Source organism: Dendroctonus ponderosae, unplaced genomic scaffold (assembly GCF_020466585.1).
Source record: "Dendroctonus ponderosae isolate FM_Combo_2020 unplaced genomic scaffold, Dpon_F_20191213v2 Dpon_F_20191213_1, whole genome shotgun sequence".
Taxonomy (NCBI): domain Eukaryota; kingdom Metazoa; phylum Arthropoda; class Insecta; order Coleoptera; family Curculionidae; genus Dendroctonus; species Dendroctonus ponderosae.
This window is the reverse complement of record NW_026017110.1, coordinates 45,957,865-45,977,448: the sequence shown is the minus strand read 5'-3', so window position 1 is coordinate 45,977,448 and position 19,584 is coordinate 45,957,865. Positions and strand designations below refer to the sequence as shown.

The window sequence follows — 19,584 nt, the reverse complement described above, 5'->3', positions numbered from 1 at the left end:
GATGCGCATTTTGTCCAAATTGTCGCTTGATCCCAGTTTTTTTTTTCAATTTTTTCGAAACCCTGTCGCTTCTTGCTTCAGTTCCTGAGCAGTTGGCAACTTGCTCTTGTGATCGAGTTTGTTTATTTCAGTGTTAAGTTTGAAGCCAAGGGAAACTTGAGTTTCTATTGTTTGAGTCAAGCTGGTTTAATCCTGGCAAATTTATGCCGACTTTCTGGTTGTTTTGTAGCATGAAGTCGATATCATTTTTAGTTATACCATCCGGGCTTTTCCTTATCCGCTTTCTTTTTCTCGGTTTCTTGAAAAGGGTACAAGTTCTCTTTATTCCAGTGGCTTATCGAGAGATCTTCTCTTCGGTCTTTTGTCCGATGTTACCATTTAGAGATACAAATTTTCGTACTTTTTGGCAAAACTTTGCAAATCCAGAGCTGGGATTTGCTTGTGTTTACCTATAGGTCCCCGTTCAATCCGGAATTTAAAAATATGCACACTTCAAGGAAAATCCTAGTTATGCATGTCCTTAAAAAATGTAAATATTCAGCCTTTCATTTGGATATTAGTCTGAATATTAATTGTGAAAAAATACGGAACTATTGAGTAATTTTGTTTACAACATAGTTCAAATTCTAGCTTAGTTATTTGAAATACAGAGCCGCTTAAAGTTATGACGGTAACGCAACAAAATAATGAAGAATTACATTATTAGGAAACCTACAGAATAGGAATTCGGAAATTTCTAATCTTTTAAAGCAGGACTTTGAAAGTTTTTTGCCTAACAACTGGCAAACTGTGGTGAATGGCCAGTCAAACGCTAAGGGAAATGCTTAAAAATTCATATAAATTCTCAATTTCATTTCTAAAAAAGTCTGATTAAACCAATCTTAAAAATGGTTATTGGGAGTTATCGAGATTGATTCAAATCATCGAAGTTTTAAACTGTTATTCCGCTGAATCCGAAAAACTCTCAATTAACGCCAATTTTAATTTGCAACCCTTAAAAAATTGCAGTGAGTAAAAATGGTAATACAGTAAGTAAGAGCAGAATATAAGAAAGCAAAATCAGCTAAACTAGTTTTTTTTTTTAATATTAACAAGCTGTTTACTTCGACTATCTTATCGAATCGAAAATGCTCGTGCCCAATTTATTTTGCATTATTAGAAATAATTTAACAGTATTTTTATTACCTATTTAACACAATCATTTTGGCAATATTCCTATGACGCAAATGCTCGAATATCGACCATTTCGGTTTCGATTTGCATATAAATTTTTCAAGCAGCATTGTGCAATTGTTAACGATGGTTGCTGTGGACTTTCAAACGTGCCGAACCAGCAGGGAAATGAGAGCAAAAACACCTTATGACAATTTTTTCTTATTGTCTCTCTAACCCGTTTTGATTTTGAACGGGTTTTACTTTAACAAATCGCCGGGTTTGCCCGGTACGTTTTCAGTGACGCCTTTGGCCTAGATTAAACCTTTGGTAAGCAAAACCAATGAACAGCTCCTCTGCTTCTCTTAACTCATTATCTGATGTAGAAACTAAAAGTATTTTCTGTCGAAGGTTGAAAGAGAAAAAACTGTTTAACGAAGATGAAACCACATCATTAAGCAACGAAATTAAAAGCATTTGGTTTCATTCAACGCGATGTACTGAACAGCCTTGACATTTCAAGTTCAATGCTGACTGGACTTTATCGTAAACCTGTCGTCTAATAGATTTCACCTTTTCTCTGCGAAGACTAGTTGAAAAATCCAGTTGAGCTGAAAAGTTTCGAACTGAGATTTGGATCAAGTGCAGCACTGATATTTCGAATGTTTGCATAATTAAATACAGTAAAAAGAACAAACGTTGGTGTCAAGTCAAAATAAACTACGCATTTCGATTTATTGCAAAAAATCCACCAAATTCTTGTGGGAAGGCTTGGGAATGTCGGTTTTCCCTAGCCAGTCTATCAACAATATTAACGTTGATATTTTCGGTTGAGAAACAATGCCACTGAGTAATTAACTTATCGGTCAAACCACACCTATATTTTGACTAAATTTAAATTTGGTTGCATTCGTGACCTGAAAAATCAAGTTTATTCATCTAGTTTGTGGTGATCGATTTTGATCTCATCGAATCAAAATGATCAACTACAATTTTGCACGACGAAAGACTTGTTGGGAAAAAAATCACTTTGTTAAGCGACTTAAGAGTTTTTGGGCCTATTTCTGCGTTCTGGGTTGGTTCAACTCTGACGCTCGTTCAGGCTAGTTTCAGGCACAGCATAAAAATTATCTTTTAAACAGTTATTCAACATCTTCAGGGTTAAATGCTCGCGAGGGGAACATAGAGGGAAGACTCCAAACACTCCAATAACATCTATGATTTGATTAATTATTTTTTTTAGTTTCAGTTTTATTTCGTGTTTTTGATTTTGCTTTTTTAAACCTTATTCAAACAGCAATAAACCAAATACTTAAATAAAACTTGGCACACAAATGCATCTTGAAACAGCTTTCGTTTTTCCATCTTTGCATTGTGAAAATTCCGTTTCTCAAAATCGGATTGTCGTCTCTTGCACCGTAAACTCGCTGAAGCAGCACGATCTGCTTCAAAATTATTCAGATTTATTTCACCAAAGCGCAATTAGTTTTGGTAAATTTATGAAACGGTGATTAGCAGATGAGAGATCGTATTATTAGCTGAATTTTAAAGAACCTACTATCACATTTGAATCAACAGGAATTACGTAAAAGGCATTATATGCACTGTTGATAAATGTTCCCTAACTTTTGATTGTGGATACTCGGTGGTACGATTTAAACACTTTCTCTTCAGAATCTTGGCTCTTTTGGTGGACAAAATTCACGTTATTAGAGAAGAAAAAAAATATTTAAACACATTGTACAGGATGTTTAAATACTTTCATGTTTCTTGGTCAAAGTCTTCTGTCGGGAACAGACTGAAAAAAGTATACGATGTTATAACCTCTGATCTTTCGAGTATTTTGGATCTTGAATCGTTTTTCTGGACGATTCGAGAGATGTAATTTTTTTTATAAACATTTTCCACCCGAAAGGTGCATGTGAAAAGCTGTACATGCAAAATTGAATTACAAACTTAGAGCACAGAGAGGGATAAAATAAACAAACCTGTTCACTTGTGATAAAATGTTGTTCGTACAGCTTATATCCATAAGATTTCTTGGCGATTAAAACACAGTTGAAGTAAATTAGGCGCGGAAAATGTGACCGGTCGCAAAAAAAATAATTCCTTTTGAATGGCTCAGGGTGAACAGACGATTAAAATTCAGAATTACTCAGAAGATATGAGGTTACAATATCGTATACTTTTTTCAACTTGGGCCCGCACAACTTGAATTTTGTCCAAAAATAGAGGTTCGATAAAAAAAACTTCTGTCTGGGTTTAAGACAAGATTAAGTTTTAATACTTTCCCCAGCATCATGATATGATTTTATTATTGTTGGCAAAATCAAAGTTGTACGCAGAAATAATTGAAACTTCGGTTCGTTTTTATATTTTTTAATTGCATATGTTTAGCGTGTTCGATTATATTTTCTTTTTTATTAAACTGCCTTTTAGTGTAATTATCGTGGCAAAACCTAAAGAAGCTCTATCCCTGCCAGAGCCGTCTCAAGTCTAAGGAAAAAAGAACTGCGTTTCGTTATTTAATTGCTTCTATGTTTTTAATTTCTAAATAGTTTTGAGTTTGAACTTTCACCATCAATTTGCGTCGTTTCTGAAACACAAAACTTAGTTTTTTCTGCTCGAAATTTCTGGGCTTGATTGATACTCAAATTTGCATTTCCGCAAAATCCTCTAGCTTTCGTTGACAAATTTTCCTTTTTTCGGAAGGGAACTTTAGAACTACGTATTAATAAAATACAATCTAAAATTTTGATTGTTGCTGTCGCACACGAGATCCGAAAATTTGCTGAACTGCTAAATGCTAAAGTATTTTCTTTGCTGTTAAGGAATAGTTAAGATTTTGAAACTTTGGGCTAAAACATAGGGCAAGAGAATTAAAAGGTAAGGTGCACAAAAAATGCAAGAAGTTTAATTTGTTTATAAATGAAGTCATCAATCGCCAAGTAAAAACCTTGTGGGATAAAAGACAGAAAATATAAATAGAAAATAAAAAACCAGAGTTGGAATTGAAAGACAAAAAGAAATACAGTGTTTTTCTAGCATTCACTTTAGCAAGTGTTTCTTCCAATGAAACGAAGATTGCCCTACATTTGAGCTACACAAATCTGTCAAACAATTCCATTTTCTAAGCTTCACAAAATTTCGATCAATCTAGAGTTTCTTACATCCACACTAAAGAAGTGTGGAAGAACATTTTGAGGTTCAGAAAATTTAGTTACAACTAGAGAAGAAACATTATTTTCTAGAGTTTCTAAAAATTTGTTGGGCACTGGGAAAAGATCCAGAAAATAACTTTTTTCATTTTCTACATCAAGCTGGATTTGTCCAGCGTCCAACACAAGAATTTCGGTGCTTTAAAGGCATAAACAGGTTCACTTGTATGATTGTTTGTTAGTGAAAAAGATGAGTTAAGGACAAGCTTAACGTACACTTTCGTCAGCATCATGATCTGATTTTTTATTGTTGGCAAAATCAAAGTTGTACGCAGAAATGATTCAAACTTCGGTTGGATGATTTATTTTTTAATTGTATATATTTGGCGTGTTCGTTTCTTAATTTTTTTTTATTAAACTGCTCTTTTGTGCGATTATCGCGGCGAAACCTAAAGAAGCGCTATTCCTTCCAGAGCCCTGATTCTAAGGAAAAAGGAACTGTGTTTCTTAGTTAGATCTTAGATATCAGCCGACATTTTTCTTGGAACATTTCTCTATAGCAAAGGTGCGACTTTGAATTGTCCGACATACAATTTCCATTTTATGGTCGGCCGTGATTAATTGAATTTACGGTCCCTCAACAGCGAGCGTCTATAATATTCCACAATAACAATTATAATCGATATGTAAATATGTATTGCTCCGCTCGGTTAATGGTGTGATTTTAACGAATATTGCAAGTTCCAGCCAACAGATTACATTGGAAGCCTGCATAATTCCATGCCGTATCGAATGCCAACCATTTCCCCATTGGCAGGCTATTTCAAATTTATGACTTCTTTTTCAATCGTTTCTCAACATGTTTCGGTAGCCCCGTATATGCACATTTTGGTGCAAACTGAATGGCGCAAGTAAAGCAAAAAAAACGCAAGGACGAAGAATAATTTCTGAAAAACTAGTAAATTATGAGAATGTGAAACGGATCCCCGATCGCGTAGCTCGAAGTCGTAAACAGCATTTTTTGTAGGTCCACTTTCAATTCAATCTCAACAGCCTTGAGACAAAAATCTGAAGGTTGTCCAAGGCCGGATTTGAATTTTTTTTTAAATCCACGTACATACACAACACCGGATCTTATATTGCAAGCTTAGCAGTTTCGTCGGGATTCAAGTTCTTTGTTTGACGTTCTGGACAAAAGTCCTGCAAAATCCGCCTAACTGTGCACAATAAAAAAATAAAACGCACAAGGAATGGAACACAATACACCTTATTATTTCACTCATGGGTGCAATGGACTAGTGAGATGGTTTACTTTCATTTCTCATTTTTTATCGTCACGATTTGACGGGAACAAATAAGGAACTGGTACAATTTCATCATCAAATTTGTTTTTACTTTCACAACTGTATTCCGCATGTATTAATTGTAAAACGTTATACAAAGTGTCTTAATTATTACCTTTGGCTTTTATGTGGTCAATCATTCTGCTTATATGTAGGTGCTATAATCGAAAAAAAAAACGAATTTAAGTCTGTTATGGTAATTGTCGTTGTGAATGACACCCTGTACATAAAAGAGTATTATTCGATTGGATAAGGAACGAATTTAATTCGGTTGGTTACTGCAAGCGACCGCATAAAAGTGCGCTGGTGTTACCTAACACTGCAATGGAAACGAGTAGTTCTGACCCCAGTACTACTGTTGCCGATACGTATTCAGATATTATTTATGAGGCATTTCGCAAGTGAACAATTTTTGCTTCAAATCCGCAAACAGACGACCTTGCCGTCGACTAAATGAAAGGTAAAATTCCTTGGTACGTTCGATTTCGTACCTAGGTGGAAGCGTATTAACCAGAAGAGGTCTTCAACATCGAAATGCAAGCGCAATTTCTAATCGTGCTGATTTACAATTGCATTATTTGAAACATGGTAGTTTCACAAGAATTAATGTGTCTTTGTTTAATACGAAAAAGTACGAATTAATGTGTTAAGGGCGCATAACACCTTCATCTGCTACAAACAGTTCATATAGATAAGTGCTATATTGCTAAACATCAGCAATCCATCAAACAAGCTTCGTGGTACTTGGAGTGTGAATTTTGTTGAATTCCATTTACTGGTTCCTTTGCAAATAATTTTCGAAATTTGGAAATGTGTAGCGCGATTTTGACTTTTGCGCCCTGCATTTCTATGACTCGTATTTTGGTAGATAATTGATGTAGGTGAATCTGTAGATCAGTAGTCTATAGAGGATTTCTCGTGTTGCGTGGATTGTAGATTTTGGTCGATTCCAGTAAGTGGTTTATTTAGAAATTAATTTTTTAATTTTGAAATGTTTTGCGCGGTTTTGGTTTTTGCACCCTGCATTTCTAAGGCTCGTATTTTGGTAACTCTTTGAGGTAAAGGCGTTTGTAGATCAGTCGTCTATAGAGGATGTCCCGTGTTACCTGGATTGTAGATTTTGGTCAATTTCGCTGACTGGTTTCTTTATAAATTAATTTTGATATTTGGAAATGTTTTTCGCGGTTTTGATTTTTGCGTCCTGCAGTTCTAAGGCTCGTATTTAAATCAACATTTGCGGAATTGCAATCTAAACATCAGCAAGCCATAAAGGAAGCTTTTTGGTACTTTGAGTGTAAATTTCATTGAATTCCATGTGCTGGTTCATTTACAAATAATTTTAGAAATTTTGGAGATGTATAGCGCGATTTTGATTTTTGCGCCCTGCATTTCTAAGACTCCTATTTTGGTAAGTAATTGATGTAGAGGAATCTGTAGATCCGTCGTCTATAGAGGATTTCTCGTGTTGTGTGGATTGTAGATTTTGGTCGATTCCAGTCGGTGGTTTATTTAGAAATTAATTTTTAAATTTGGAAATGTTTTGCGCGGTTTTGGTTTTTGCACCCTGCAGTTTGACTCTTATTTTGATAACTATTTGAGTTAGAGGAATCTGTAGATTCGCGGTCTATAGATGATTTCTCGTGTTACGTGGATTGTAGATTCTGGTCAATTCCCGTAACTGGATTCTTTTGAAATTAAGTTTGAAATTTAGAAATATTTTAAGCGGTTTTGGTTTTTGCGCCCTGCGCCTCGTATTTAAACCAAAATTTGAAGAATTATAATTTAAATATCACCAGTCCATAAAAGAAGCTTCGTGGTACTTGGAATTTGAATTTCATTGAATTCCAGTTGCTGGTTCCTTTGTAAAGAAACTCATCAGGCAAGTGGTGAATTATTATGAACTTTTTATTTCTTTGCTTCAATCAACTGAGTTTTTTTTTGAGTTAACGTAGTGATCTGTATTGACATTTTGTGCTCTTTGAAAAATGTTGTAGCATTGCTAGCTTTTGCCCAAAAAAATATTAAAATATGTTAAAAGAAGTGCGCACTACATTGCAGAAAATGTTCGAAACATGAATAACAACAGTTGGCATGCGGCAGACATTTGAATCAGCCAAAGAAACTTTTCAGGAATTTTACAGAAAAACACAAAGTTTCTCAGCCTGACGTGTTTTTTCGACCGTTAAATGCTTTAAGGTGGCTTATGTGTGAGCAAGGAAAGAGTTAGGGGAATGGTTATACTTTGCAACAGTCATTATTATGTTGAAGGAAGTCAGGCACCCCATGAATATTTCCAAGGGAAGCAAAGCAGATTTTCTATTCTCTCCTCTAGATCTAGGAGTCTAGATCTAGAGGTCTAGATCCTTCCAAGTAGAAAATTGATCGTACTATTTTTGGCTCACTTCTTGTGTTATTAATTCCAGTAACTACTTCTGAACCTCTCTGCTCATTGCTTATCTTCTTGTTCAAACACACAATGTGATGTTCATTCACTAGATAGATGCGATTGGTAGCGATTAAAAATAGCCGCGCCACTTCAGCCACACTTAAGTAGATCATTTGGAATGTGTAATAATAAACCTCTTCTTCGCTTTGTAAAGATTATAATCTGTATGCTTTGGCTTGGGCTTATGACAGTGCAAATATGGGATTAGTCGCAATAAAAAAATGGGAGTTTTTAATTTCATCTGCTGTTTGTTGGCATCAGAAGAAGAATAGATAAGGCAATTTCCTAAGTACTTTTTTTGCCTTTTTACATGCAGTTCAAAACTATCCGCATTCTTTACTGTTGACCTGTGAGTTACTGGCTTATTTGCGTATCCCCTCCTATAGAATCGCGCATTGATTCATAAGATTCTAAATATCAGATTTATTATTTTCCATATAATTCTGGGCTGATTGACTGGCTAATTTTTGTAGGCAAACTCTTTTGAAGGAAAACCTTATTTGCGTTAAGGATGATTATATGCTGAAATTTTACGAAATTCCATTTAATTTCCTAAGCGATAAAATTGTTACTTAATTATTTTCGTCCTGATTTTTATTGCTGGTACAAAATCATCGAAATGCTTATGTAAAAGCACTTCGATTGATAGTAGAAGGTAATACGACACCCCAAAGGAATTCGATGGAATTGATAAAAACAGCCATCGGCTTCAGATCTAGTAAAGTGTTTATGCGAATCTGGTAAAACAATTTCATAATGATCTGATTTTGGAACAATGGTGCTTAGCACGTCAGAAGTTGTTATTTTTACTTCAAGATCTTCTATATTTGGATGTCGAGAGGTATCGAGTGAGAAGGATTTTAAAATATTTTTATCTGTGTTTTTAAGACGATGTCATTTCCTTTTTGGGTGTTTGTTTTTTTAGAAATTTCAACGTTTTGTCGGTTTTTTTTCTAATTGCGTAGTGAAACGGCAATAGTGATTTTTTAATTGCAAATGGAAAAGTTAAAATCTACTTGAATAATTGGAATTTTCACCCGTTTACCTGCTCCAACTGCAGATGCTGGTTTTTGCGTCACTTGTTTCATTAACGAAGGTTGAAGAGTGTTTGTAGACATTAACTTCAAAACCGCAGTACAAGTAGAAATCCGGGAACTTTCTAGTAATACAATCAATCGACTAACTCTTCTCAATTCCACAAATTCAAACCAAAACAAGTAAACAAGTTGATGTGCGACTCCTGAAAATGTAGTCAAATTCAGCAGATCCATACAAAGTTCATTTTCCAATAATAAAGCAGGTGCAGAGTAGCCAACTATTAAGCAGGTTCATTTTGTCAGCTTCTTCATCCCCTTAAGTATGTAAGACGAAGCGAATATTAATAAATCTGCACTAAAGACATTAATCTGCTGGTTTCCGTTCTTCTGAAGTTACTGAAAATTTCTTAATTCTTAACATCTTTTGTAGCATTTGGTCTGTTAATGTTGAAATGTACAGCGAAATCCACAACAAATTTCATGTTGAAGCTTTAGAAAATCTACTGTAGCTGTAAAGAAAGTATATTTTCAGTCAACCGACTCAGTTTTATTAATCTTTCACTTTCAAACCAAAGCAATTCTCTTACGTTCATTGAAGACGAAAGAAAAATTGCAAATTTTTCAACTTTAGATTGAGTCTATTCTTCAAAAATAAATCCCCGAGAACGTGCAAAGTAACGATTGGATTGCAAAATAATTCTGCAATCCGATCAGATCGAAATTTGGCACACTTGCAGGCGTTAATCATGATTAGGACTGGACAAAATTTCAAGTGTTCAGTGGCTCCACTTTGGAAGTGATAAATTTTTGGAAAAGGGTCAACTTGAAATTTCTGGTCAAGTTGGACAGAAGGTTTCTTAAATTCTGCAAAATCATTCTGCAGGCCATTTAGTTCGAAAGTTGGTACATACGAAGTTGAGACACTTGCAGCCGTTGATCATGGTTAGAACTGGACGAAATTTCAAGTGTCCAGTCGTTTCACTTTAAAGGTAGGAGACTTTTGAAAATGGGTGAACTTGAACGTTCTGGTCAGCTTCGATTGCAGATTTGTTAAATTCTTCTAAACCATTCTGCAAACCGTTTAGCTCGGAATTTGGGAGACTTGCAGCGTTTTGTCACCATTGGAACTGGATAAAATTTCAAGTGTCTGGCCGCTTTAGTTTGGAGGTGAGAATTTTTTCAAAATGCCTCAACTTGAAAATTTTCTGATCAATTTCTACAGCAAGTTTGTCAATTTTTGCAAAATTATTCTGCAGTCTGTTTAGTTTGGAATTTGGGACACTTGCAGCAGTTGATCATGATTAGGACTGAACAACATTTCAACTGTCCAGTCGTTTCATTTTGGAGGTGAGACATTTTTGAAAATGGGTCAACTTGAACGTTCTGGTCAGGCTCGACAGCAGGTTTGTTAAATTCTGCCAAATCATTCTGCAGGCTGTTTTGTTTGAAATTCGAGACACTTGCAGCGCTTTATCATGATTAGGACTGAACAAATGTTCAACTGTCCAGTTGGTCCACTTTGGAGGTGAGAAGTTTTTGGTCAAGTTCTACTCAAGGCTTGACAATTGCTGCAAAATCATTCTACAGTTCGTTTAAATTCGAAATTTGTGCCACGATTAGCACCAAAATATACCAACCAGTATGTAAACCTCTGTACAATCGGACAAATCTGACAAGAATGAGCAAAAGATTGCGGCAAACGCAAACGAAATAAGCCCCATAACTGGACTATATTGAATTTCTTGTGCCTTATAAGGTAGGTAAACCAGGTATATTTTTTTATATAACTTTGAAACATTCTGCACTTGCACACGCAAACAAAGACCGATTGGAGCGATAGATTATGTCATAAAAATTATCGAACGCTGTATTATTTCGATCCAATCCGATTTCCAATTATAAACGACAGTCAAATCTCCATATTATCGGTAATAAATCTCAAAATAAGTCCACTTATAGACACATTTTTCAATTGTATTGCATCCTTTAAAGAGCAATGAAATGCAAAAAAAATCAAATAGATTCCAATTACAAAATATTTGAAAAGCTTGCATTGTACTTCTTATGTAACTGCGAATGTGTTGTGGACTTATCTAGTGATTCTGATTAAAATCTTTTCTGGGACTCTGGTAACACCAGAGAGAAGGTAGACATTGTTTCAATAAGAATTCGAATTAGAAGGTGCGTATTAACGAAAGTTGTATTAGGGATTCCCATTTTTTCTTAACTTGTTAAGAAGCAGAAACATGGATGACTTAACACACTCACTACGAGTTAAACATGGCTGGAGAGGAAGATAGATGAATTCAAGTCGTACATAATTCCTAGAGTACTTATTAGGAAGTGAACGTTGGAATCTAGTTGAATTTAATGCTACGATGCAAATGTGAGCTCAAGTAACGTTTGGGTGATGATTTGGAATATTTTCAGACGCTACTCGAAGAGAGCAATGACTTTCTATTCTCATTTTTTTATCCATAAATATGCGAAAAAATGCTTTATGTTTGTGGCGAGTTTCTCCAAAAATTTGGCAAATTTTGAAAACGGGCGTGTTTCATTTTGCATTATCTTTAAGCTTTTGCCACTCTCAAGTCAGAGACTGTTTGCAATATTGATTTTTTCGGTAAAAATAAAAAGTGCTTTATTAATGCGAGAAGCGCGATGAAAAAGCAGATTTGAATAGCAATTTAGGGAATCAGTGTTTTTTTATTCCGCCTTAGGTTTTATCTTTTCTTGCGTCTGAATGGCCAACTGGCCTGATTTCAAATAGTTCCAAATTAATCTCAGTTTAGGCTGAAAAACAGACAACATTTTTGTATGATCCTTTGGGACCAAGAGCAGATGTAGGTAATAAAATCCTCCGTAGAATGACCCATTCAAGATTGCCGCATACGACGATTAGTTAATACTTACGAGAAAGTTTGTACTTATATTTAAGTTGCTTAATCGGGTGATCCCTGTTTATATCTGCAGTTCAAGCATTCACCAGCCCATTTAACTGACTGTTGTGTCATGTTATTAGCTGAATCGTACACTAATCGAGTCCCTTAAGCTAGCGATAATTCTTGCAGCTTAATGGCAATTAAGCCAACCGTCTGGTTGGTACTTGCACAAAAGTTCACACATAGAAAAACGAGACCTTTGGGCGTGTCCATGACTTGACCAATTACCTGCATAAACGACTGTTTTGTGACCTTCGCGGAAAAAAATGCCTTTCGAATGCGATTTGCGCTTTGTATCGACTGAAAGGCTCTAATTTACTTACGCGGGATTATTGGAGACATATCATTATTATATGTGTTATTAACCTGATCATATTGACCAACCGCTAACCGGTCGCAGAACTACAATCTCCGTTTCAAGAGAGCAGCAAAAAACACTGCAGATCAATTATCGCGCAAAACTAATTACAAATTGCCCTCTCTTTAAAATCGGTTAAAACTTCTGCATAGTTCAAGCATGTTTAATTAATTCTGCGACTAAATTCCTAATTATAAAAGCTTAATTTTTGCATAATTTTAAGTTGAGCAAAAATTTTGCAAAATATTGTTCGCAGTCGGTAGGATTCGAACCTACGCTCCCAGAGGGAATCTGATTTCTAGTCAGACGCCTTAACCGCTCGGCCACGACTGCTAATAGTTAATAAATCCACGTGAAGCTAGTTATACTGGGTGTTTAAACAGCGCGCAGACAATTTTAGTAACTCAGTTCCGTTGCTGGAAAAATGTTGATGATTTCTTACTTGTTTTTGGAGTTATTTTAAGGGCCATTTATTAATAAAATTTTATCAAAATTTCAGAATTTGCCAGTTTTAACAAAGGTACTCTTTCTTCTAAATGTTCGAATTTCTAAAGTTTCACTTAAAAATGCTGACAATCTTCAGGTATATTCCGCGAAAAATTATGACATAAATTTTGAATTTGGATCAAAAATCAATCAAATTTCTATCAAAAAACGAATAGAATAAGCGAAAGTTTATAACAGATTATTTGGCAAATTTGCCACCCCCATACCTCTGATGACTGTAGAGTTTGTTAAAAAAATGTGGCCTTTTAGCTTCGATTTATTTTTTTTTCTTTATTTTCTACTCAAAAACGCTCTATTTTGTAGTTTCACTTAAAAGTACTGACGATCCTGGAGGTCTTTTGCGCGAAACATTACAAGATAAATTTATAGCTTTATAAAAGTTTTCCAAAAACTTTTTTAGCCTAGAATTTGGGACAAAAACGAAAGGTTTTCTCTAAAACCGATCACAAAACTAAAAGTTTTTAATCGAAAACGCAAAAAAACATTATTTTCTGATGATTTTCTTCTTTTCGGACAATAATGGGGTCTTTTCACCCGAAAATTACAACCTTTTCAGCCAACAATACAAAATTCGCCTCAATCATCGGTTTGCAGAGAACTTTAGAAAACCCATTAGAGCTTCGAATTTGCACCAAAACCAAATAATTTTACTCAGTTTTTTACCGAAAGTAAGATTATCTTGGAAAAACGACTAGAGAGCAAAACCTTGAGATCATTCCAGTTTTAACAAAGTTTCTATTAATCAATTCTTTCTACTATTATTATTTTTTAGTTTTACTTAAAATACTGACAATCTTCAGGTATTTTCTGCGAAAAATTATAAGATGCATTTTATTGGAACACTCGCCTTCTTAACCGCTTTGCAAAAATGTTTGCAAAACTTTTTGCTGCTGCTAAAAATCCTAATTATTATTTCTAGGTCTTTTTCCAAAAATATTTCCCCGAACTGAAAAAGCGAAAGTTTATAATCATTTATTTGGAAAACCCTTGGAAACTGGAGTTTTTTCACTTTTAGTTCAATATTTCTAAACAACACTGTCTAAACAGAAAAACCGCGTTTTTCATAATGCTTACTGTAAAAAACTGAATCTCTTATGCAAGAGATCGATTCTACAAGAAAACTCGTCGACTTTCTTTGGACTCTCGCTGGGAAAATCTCGATTAATTTTTTTCAGTTGTTTGAAAACGTTTCTCTGAAAAAATACCCTTTTTTAGATGTGAAAATTCCAGTCTCGGGTCTCGTACAGCTTTAATAAATCACTTATAAATCATGAACCGACTTGTTAGCTCAGAGAACGGCAATAACTCAATAGCGCAACTCAACACAGTGTTACCTAGGCCTCAGATAACCTGTTCAGTAGCAACTTTTCTGAGAGGTGTTTCGTGTGGAAATATCCTCTTCGACTTCTTTCCCTTATTGAAACAGGCTTCCCCATCTTATTTCATTATGCCGAAAACAAAATGTATCTCTACTACTTTCTATTAGATAACAAAGGACGGCACTTAGTTTGCACTACTAAAATCTCCCACTACACCGATGCTGCACCAATAAAAATCAATAGTTTAGTAATCGGATTTCAGTTTCATTTATTGTCCAAAAAAATTGTTTAAAATGATCAAAAATCAACTACAGATAAAATACAGATTTGGCAAATGCACGAAAATGTTTCCAACTGCTAGATGGTCCGAAGATTTAATTTGAATAATAATTTGAAACTTAGCTTTAATTCGTTTGACGCAATATTTGATTTTAATAGAGGCAAATTTCTTAGGCAATTTTGGTTAATGATTGTCTGTAGATTTAATCTCATTAGAATATAGAAAGTAGAGTTTTAATTTGGTTTTTGAAAGATTTGTTTTAATCGGGTTAATTGGTTTTTGAGAAATTAATTTAGAAAATTTAGTTTTAATCGGGTGGTCGATGAAGATTTAATTTCAACAAAAATTACAAAATGTGTTTAGCAAATTTTGTTTTCATTAGATTGTCGAACGATTTAGTTTGAACACGAAATAAAAAGTTGGATTGTCGGAATAATTAATTTCAATTGAAAACTGAAAATTTAGACAATTGTGTTTTAATTATACTTTTCAAGAAGATTTAACTTCAATGAGGAAATATATAATTTTATTTAGATTGTCGAATGATTTAATTTGAATAAAAAAAATAGGAAATTATTAGTAAATTATATATGAATTATATTTAGTAAATTTTGTGTTAGCATCAAAGCATCCTTTGTTTTCTTATGGAAAAGTTGTGAATTTCAATGAGTGAAAAATGATGGAAATTCCCCAAGAAACTCCACTAAGAGCAGTTGTTAATAAAGGAATTATTAAGTACATTTCAAGTTCAAGCGCGAGGAGGAGGCGGAGGATGGAAACTAGAAAATTACGGAAACAATTATTTATGGCTTTTCTGGCGTTATTTTCACAGAGTATGTATATTGAAAAAAAAATAGTGAATACACTAGTGATTTTAATCAAATTTATCTTTTTTTAATAAATAAACCAACTAAGAATGCAACTGTTTTATATCTAAAACTGTCGATGTAATTTGCTTCGATTCAAAGATAAAATTATTATTTTTTGCTTTAGTATTACCATAAAAAAATTAAAATATTTAACCATAAGTAGTTTTCTTATCAAACATCCGGAATACTCATACTAACTGCCCTCAGGACATCAATCGACTCAGTTTAGTTAAGTTGTAAAATTGGCGCAGTCGATGGAATTTATCCAATCCAAGTTCTATGGAGTCCTTTATCGGGTTTTTGCATGCTGTTAGCCGATATACTTTTTACTTGTGTTACTTTGTGTTATACAAGATAGGCCTGGGTAACACTGTGTTGAGTTGCGCTATTGAGTTGTTGCCGCTCTCTGAGGTAACGAGATAGAATTCATCCGTTAACGAGTTACAAGTCCTTTATAAAAGCTTTACGAGACCCGATCCTGGAAATTGCACATCAAAAAAAAGATAATCAACATTTCTTCTGAATAACCTTTTACTACTTTGTTTAAACAACTGAAAAAAGTCTTATAGATTTTCCCAACAGAACTGAGTCCAAAGAAACTCGACGAGTTTTCTTGGAAAATCGATCTCCTAATTTTTTTGCATAAAAGATTCAGTTTGCCAGTAGTTTACAGGAAAACGTTAGGAAAAATGCGGTTTTTCTGTTTAGAGACAGTGTTGTTTAGAAATATTGACCTAAAAGTGAAAAAACTCCAGTTTCCAAGGGTTGTCCAAATAAATGATAATAAACTTTCGCTTTTTCACTTCGGGGAAATATTTTTGGAAAAAGACCTAGAAATAATAATTAGGATTTTTAGCAGCAGCAAAAAGTTTTGCAAACATTTTTGCAAAGCGGTTAAGAAGGCGAGTGTTCCAATAAGGTTTATCTTATAATTTTTCACAGAAAATACCTGAAGATTGCCAATATTTTAAGTAACACTAAAAAATAATGCGGTTTTTGCGTTGAAAGAATTGCTTAATAGAAGATTTGCTAAAACTAGAATGAGAATTTAAAGAAAGTAAATGTTGGTGAAATAAAGTGGACACACTCTTAATGTATGAATAAAGGTATATTGATAAATGATAAAGAACAACACAGTACAAAAGTAGATTTCCGAACACGAAAACAATTCTGTATCAGCAGCGATTTGACGACGACTAACTAAAAAGGTTGCTCTCGCGATAAACAAAAAATTATGCTTGCCTAAGCAATATGGCTTTGTGGTACACTGTGGTCCATAATATATGGCTGAACTTATATTGATAATATTAAAAGCATTTTGATTATAGTGTTATTCCAACAGTAAATATTTTCATAGCGATGTGGGCGTCGAATTTTCCAAATTATTTTTTGTAAACTTTTTACTGTAAACTGTAATCTTAATTACTCTCGGTAAAAAAACTGAATAAAATTATTTGGTTTTTGTGTCAAATTCGAAGCTGAAAAGGGTTTTCTAAAGATCCCTGCATACCGATCAATGAGGCGAAATTTCTAGCAAGATTAATTTTCTCATTTTTGGCTGAAAAGACCCCATTATTGCCAGAAAAGAAGGAAATGATCAGAAAATAATGGTTTTTTAGGTTTTTGATTAAAAACTTTTAGTTTTCTGATCGGTTTTGGAGAAAACCTTCATGGTGTTCGGGAAAAAACGTGAGGAATTTATTTTCGTTTTTGTCTCGAATTCGACGCCGAAAAAAGTTTTTGCAAATTTTTTACAAAGCTATAAATTTATCCTGTAATTTTTTGCGTAAAATATCTCCAGATCGTAAGTATTTTTAAGTGAAACTCTTTAAAATAGAGCGTTTTTGAGTAGAAAGTAAAGCAACAAAAATGCAGTCAAACCTAAAAAAAACACATTTTTTTAACAAACTCTACAGTCTTCAAAGGAATTGCGGTGACGAGATTTCGAAATAATCTGTTATAAACTTTCGCTTATTCTGTTCGTTTTTTAATAGAAAATTATTTGATTTTTGTTTCAAATTCGACGCTGGAAAGGTATTTCAAAACTTTTTACAAAGCGACCAAAGATTCGAAAATTTTTCCATAATTTTTCACAGAAAAAACGCTAAATTTGACAGAATTTTTAAGTAAAAATGAAAATTGAGCATTTAGAAGAAAAGAAGGAAGCGGTTGCACACTGAAGAAAGTCCAATCAAAGGGGATGCTAACTTGTATTATAGTGTGTATGATCGCACACTATAGAAAGAGTAACTTGGCTAAATCTGGAAAATTCTGAAATTTGAATTCTAAAAACAAGTAAAATAAGTCATCAAAATTTCCCAGCGCCGGAACTCAGTTCCTGCGCCGGTGCGTTAGGTTGGCGCACCAAGCCATTTGCGTGGCACTGCGCCAACTCCTAAAAATTCACTGAGTTACCCACGCCTACTATGTCTACTTATGAAGGTAGTAGACAGCAACAAAAAAACATTTTTTTAGTAGAATTATTTAATTTATTATGAATCTATTTAAGAAAAAGTCAAACACCCACTTTAGATGATGATAGTTCAGTGTAAAGCAGTGTCCACCTACCTGTCTTTATCCATGAGTGTAAGTGAGTGTCTCTGAAGATGCAAGTCATTCGTGGTTGCGAAACGTCAGGAAAAAGTCGAAAAACTCACCAGTTTTATTGCCCCATATTTAACGCAAAACTTAATATTAAATACCCATAGTTTGCCTACTTGTTACTTAACTATCGAAACTGTGCCTGCATAGTAACCAGTCAAATTGGCATTTGTTACAAATTGCTACAACACCACTAAAATGTTCTTCAATTCGAGTGGCATTTGAAATGTTATTCAGGGAATAATAAAGGCAATTAATTAATAAACGCCCCGTAGAATGTAAATTAGATATGCTACCAGCGAAGGCGTGTTCTTTCGTAAACTTGACCACTCTCTGTGGGAAAAACTAGATGTTTGGTGCTCTGCATTTACTTAATTCTAGCGCGTGTTTCAGTTTATTTTATGTAGAAATAGAACACTGTCTGGCTATATTTGCGAAATAAATTGATTTTTTTTTGAGAAATTGAAGCTCTTTTTGGCATCTCATGGTAGGAAGCGCTACTGATATGATTTAGCAAATCAAGGAAAATTACGTAAAAAAACCATTTCTCAGACTAATACGAATGTATGCAGGGAACAACGCGTATTTACAGTTGTTTATCAATTAAAAACCGAGATAACGGTATTTGTTTGTTCGTTTAATTATTATTAAATGCGGTGTTTGGTGTTTTGGATGTCGTCGGAGAATAACAACTCCTAGAGATAAGAACGTGAAAACATTTTTTTCTCATCCCACCAGGCTTAATATCGGCATCAGGTGATTAGGCAATGAATAATATTTTTAAACGGTTAAAATAGTTTAGATTAATTTCGTCAATAATATGCATTTCGGTGTTCAACAACACAACGCGTATCTTAAAATTTTTATTTTGTATTGTCGAGGTTCTCATATTTTTGTAGTCTTTTTTGTCTGTTAATTAACTGATTTAGTCCTAATTAAACATTTTTATTTTGCATTTAGTCACTCAATTTGTTCACTTCCAATTTGTCTTTGTAATATCTGCAAGGCAACCCTATTTTGTTTGTTGCTTCTATTGCCTTCATGTATGTTCGATTACTCTGTCATCTCTAATTTGTATCAAGGGTTTCGTTTTCCTATACCTATTCGCGTTCAAAGTTTTAAAAAATATGCTTGCTTTACGTTCTCTATTCTAAAACATTTAGTCGGTTTTAGTTCTGTGCCATAAATAATCCCCAATAATTTGGAGACATTTTTTGTAGTAATATTTCTATTTTTTTGCAGATTTCCCTTAAATCTAGCGGACAATTGCTGCGTGTTGGTTAGTTTCACATTTATTAGATTAATTTTCGGTTTTTCTTGTTTGAACACCTTGTTTGAAACATAAATATGTTGAAAATTTAAACTTTTTCTTATATAATATTTATAGTTTCATTACATAATTACAGTTTTTTTATATTTTTGTTGTTTTTTTTATTGCTACAGAGTATACCTACCATCACCTCTACCAGAGATCTACAAAGGAGTCAATCGCGCTGCGAAGAACCATCGAAAGTGCAGGAAAAGCGCTCTTAGTGCTCTAGTTAGTAGATACAAGTAATAATTGGTTGTGGT

At 34.0% G+C, this 19,584-nt stretch overlaps 1 long non-coding RNA gene and 1 other non-coding gene across 2 annotated transcripts in view; one reads left to right on the top strand and one right to left on the bottom strand.

Annotated features, from left to right (window-relative positions):
• The window catches only part of LOC125505793, a 71,007-nt gene extending 51,423 nt beyond the window's left edge, over window positions 1-19,584 (top strand). Inside the window, exons 4-5 of the long non-coding RNA XR_007282416.1 lie at window positions 19,255-19,291; window positions 19,456-19,584. This is a non-coding gene — a long non-coding RNA (uncharacterized LOC125505793). The remainder of the gene's footprint in view (window positions 1-19,254; window positions 19,292-19,455) is intronic.
• On the bottom strand, window positions 12,688-12,769 carry Trnas-aga. The gene has a single exon. It is a non-coding gene; the product is annotated as a tRNA-Ser (tRNA).